Source organism: Cebus imitator, unplaced genomic scaffold, assembly GCF_001604975.1.
Source record: "Cebus imitator isolate Cc_AM_T3 unplaced genomic scaffold, Cebus_imitator-1.0 Scaffold654, whole genome shotgun sequence".
In the NCBI taxonomy this organism is placed as follows: domain Eukaryota; kingdom Metazoa; phylum Chordata; class Mammalia; order Primates; family Cebidae; genus Cebus; species Cebus imitator.
This window is the reverse complement of record NW_016107969.1, coordinates 300,621-304,956: the sequence shown is the minus strand read 5'-3', so window position 1 is coordinate 304,956 and position 4,336 is coordinate 300,621. Positions and strand designations below refer to the sequence as shown.

General features: G+C 43.5%; 1 protein-coding gene and 1 pseudogene across 3 annotated transcripts in view; one reads left to right on the top strand and one right to left on the bottom strand.

The window, feature by feature from the left end:
* The window catches only part of LOC119469431 (zinc finger protein 160-like), a 609,418-nt gene that overhangs the window by 445,845 nt on the left and 159,237 nt on the right, over positions 1-4,336 (bottom strand). The window lies entirely within an intron of this gene.
* Positions 1-4,336, top strand: part of LOC119469433 — a 50,380-nt pseudogene that overhangs the window by 23,685 nt on the left and 22,359 nt on the right.

Here is a 4,336-nt window from a genome sequence, read left to right as displayed (position 1 = left end):
TTAGTAGAGACGGGGTTTCACCATGTTGACCAGGATGGTCTCGATCTCTTGACCTCGTGATCCACCCGCCTCGGCCTCCCAAAGTGCTGGGATTATAGGCATGAGCCACCACGCCCGGCCTAATATCTATATATATTTTTAGAAGGAGTCTTGCTGTGTTGCCCAGGCCAGAGTGCAGTGGGGTGATCGCAGCTTACTGTAACCTCTGCCTTCAGGGTTCAAGCGATTCTCCTGTGTGATTTTCCTGAACAGCTGGAATTACAGGGGCTTTCCCCCACCATGCCCAGCTAATTTTTTAATTTTTAGTAGATACTAGATTTTTGCCAGATTGGCTAGATTTGTCTCAAATTTTTGATGTCAAGTGATTTATCCACCTGAGTCTCCCAGTGTGATGGGATTACAGGTGTGAGCCACTATGCCTGACCTTATTTACATACATATATATGTTTTTTGAGATGGAGTCTCACTCTGCAGCCCAAGCTGGAGTGCAGTGGTGTAATCTCGGCTGAATGTCAAATTCTCCTCTGGGGTGCAAGTGAATCTATTCTCTCACCCTCTCAAGTAGCTGGGACAAGAGGCATGTGCCACTGTGCCCAGTTAATTTTTTTTTGTATTTGTAGTAGAGACTGGGTTTTACCATGTTGCCCTGGGTGATCTCAAAATAGTAAGCTCAGGCCATCTACCCGCCTCCGCCTCCCAAAGTGCTGGGATTCCAGCTGTAAGCCTCCACACCCAGCCATATATTTTTTATATTGTCTGTAAAAGAGACTTCCACAGTAGCTTACATGGTTTTAAAATTTATTATGGAGAAGTACAATAAAAAGCAACTATACAGAGAAAATGTTAAAAATACCTAATGTGGATTTCTCCTAACAGAGCCTGGGATCAAATCCATACTTATTTTCTTTTTCATTTCATGTGAAGGTGATAACTCACTGCTCCATAATGTTTTGTTGAAATGTATTTTTCATTTCAGGGACACTTGACTTTCAGGGATGTGGCTATACAATTCTCTCTGGCAGTGGAAATGCCTGACCCCTGCGCAGAGGGCTTTATACAGGGAAATGATGTTGGAGAACTACAGGAACCTGGAGTCTGTGGGTAAGGAAAATGTCCCTCCAGACACGAGGAATCTGCCCTTGTCTATCTTGGCTCTTCCTGGTTTGTATTCTCTATTGTGATTTTGCCCCATATATACTTTTGATGTACATGTCATTGATGTGTGCAGTGATGACTTTTTTATGGGGCATGAATAGCTTCTTAGGGACTCTCCTGTGTAGTGGCTTTACATAAAAACAGAAAATTCATGAACACGTGGACTAATAGAGTTGAACATCATCCTGCTCTAGTCAGAGATGCCCCTGGAGGCCCTAAGCAGAATTGTCTGCATGGTCCAGGATAAGAGATAGAAAGCATGACACTGACAAGTGTTTCCAGCTGTGGTTCTGACTGTTTCTTTGTTTTTGAGACAGTCTCCCTCTGTTGCCCAGGCTGGAGTACACTGTCATGATCTCAGCTCTGCATCCTCCACCTCCTGGGTTCAAGCAATTCTCTTACCTCAGCCTCTCAACCGAACTGGAATTACAGGCACATGCCACCATACCTGGCTCATTTTTGTATTTTTAGTAGAAATAAGGTATCACCATTTTGACTGTGGCAAAACCTTCAGTCAGAAATCATCTTTCGTATACCATTGTAGACTTCATACTGGAGAGAAACTACAAATGTGAAGAATGTGACAAAGTTTTTAGTCGCAAATCAGACCTTGAAAAACATAAAATAATTCATACAGGAGAGAAACCATACAAATGTAAGGTTTGTGACAAGGCTTTCGGGTGTGATTCACACCTGGCACAACATCAGAGTGTTCATATTGGAGAGAAACCTTACACGTGTAATGAATGTGGCAAGGTTTTTAATCAAAAAGCAAACCTTGTATGTCATCTTAGACATCATACAGGAGAGAAACATTACAAATGTAGTGAGTGTGGCAAGACCTTCATTCAGTTGTCATCCCTTGTAGGCCATTGTAGACTTCATACTGGAGAGAAACCTTATCATTGTAATGAGTATGGCAAGACCTTCATTCAGGTGTCATCTCTTACTTACCATCATAGACGTCATACTGGAGAGTAACCTTACAAGTGTAATCTACAGGGTCCAGCCCCACCGGGTCTATTGGGTGTTCTTTTGTGTGCAGAGAAGACAGATCAAAGGAAAGAAAGACAGAAGAGAAGAGTTGAGCTGGGCCCCGGTGACCACTACTACCAAGACGCAGAGTCCACTTGTGGCCCCGAATGCCTGGACGTGCTGATACTTATTGTATACAAGGCAGGGGGCAGGGTAAAGAGAGTGAATCATCTGACATGATTGATAGGGTCAAGCAAATCACATGCTTATAGCACAAGGGGCCCTCCCTTTCAGGTAGCCACTGCAAGGAGGGGAGGCACACACTTCAGCATCTTTCTATGTGCTTGTCGGAAAGATCAAAGGCTTTTAGGATTCCGCTATTCTCATGACTTCTAAGAACTTGAAAAGAGCACCAGGTGGGAAAGCGGAACATGAAAGTGGACAAGGATGGCAATCATCGGACCACAGCACCACAGAGACATTTAAGCCCCTGGAGGCTGGGTGCGGTGGCTCACACCTATAATCCCAGCACTTTGGGAGACCAAGGTGGGTGGATCACGAGGTCAAGAGATCAAGACCATCCTGGTCAACATGGTGAAAACCCGTCCCTACTAAAAATACAAAAAATTAGCTGGGCATGGTGGCTCGCATTTGTAGTCCCAGCTACTTGGGAGGCTAAGGCAGGAGAATTGCTTGAACACAGGAGGCAGAGGTTGCACTGAGCCAAGATCACGCCATTGCACTCCAGCCTGGGTAACGAGTGAAATTCTTTCTAAAAAAAAAAAAAAAAAAAAAAAAAGCACCTGGATGTCTGCAGGCTGGCCTGACTAATATCAGGCCTTCCTCAAGACTCAAGGTTTTCTGAAGTCCCCCAATAAAAAAGAAACTCCCTTTCCGCGGCCTGCTAAGTAGAGGTCACTTTCCCAGCTGCTGACACTGCAGCAAGGCACTCTCCCCTCCTGATTACTTCTCGCAATGTCCCTTCCGTTCCTAATTACATTTCACCTGATTATGTCTATATTATATGACTGAAGTGATTCTGTGCTATAATACTGAACCAAAGATTAATAATAATGATTTAATAGGATTGTTTATGTAATTGATTATGTGATTCTTTCTAAATATATTTGGTATCATAGGTAAAACTAAGTAATCATTTATTATACTGGGGCAGATCGTGCCTTCAGTCTCTTGCCTTGGCATCTGGGCAACTTTCTTCCCACATAATGTGTGGCAAGACCTTCAGGTCTTGACAACTGTAGCAGATGTCATCTCTTGTAGTCCGTTGTAAAGTTAATACTGGAGAGAAACCTTAGAAGTGTAATGAGTGTGGCAAGAGCTTCACTTGAAATTCAGCCCTTGTGGTTCATAAGGCAATTCATTCTGGAGAGAACCCGACAAGTGTAATGAGTGTGGCAACATCAGAGAGTTAATACTGGAGAGAAATCTTACAAATGTAATGAGTATGGCAAAGCCCTTAATGTGCAGTCAACACTCACCCACCATCAAGGGATCCATGGTATAGGGAAGCTTTATTAATGTAATGATTCTCACAGTCTTCTGTAAAGATACAACCAGTGCAAATTATTAGAGAATCCATAATGAAGGGAGATCTTATAATTGTAATAAATGTGGCAAATTGTTCGGACATTGGTCATAACTTGCAGTTGATCAGCATACTCATACTGGAGAGAAACCTTACAAATGGCATGATTGTAGCAAGGTCTTCAGTCAAGCTTCATCTTATGCAAAACATAGAATTCACACAGGAGAAAAACTCCACAAGTGCCATGATTGTGAAAGAGCCTTTACTTCACGTTCACACCTCATTAGACATCAGACAAGAGCTAGAGAGAGAAGAGGAGAACGAGAGATATGTACAGAATGAGAGAGGGAAACAGTAATGAAGAAAGGGTCTGGGCACAGTGGCTCACACCTGTAATCCCAACTATTTAGTAGACTGAGGCAAGGGGATTGGTTGTGTTCAGCAGTTCGAGGCCATCCTGGGCAGCATAGTGAGACCCTCATCTCTGCCCAAAAAAAAAAGGAAAAAAATCAACAGGGTTGTGACAGTGCACACCTGTAATCCCAGCTACTCTGAAGGCTGAGGCAGCAGTCTCGAGCTCAGGAGGTCCAGACTGCAGTTAGCCAAGATCATGTCATTGCACTCCAGCCTGGTCAACAGAGCGAGATCCTGTCTTAAAAA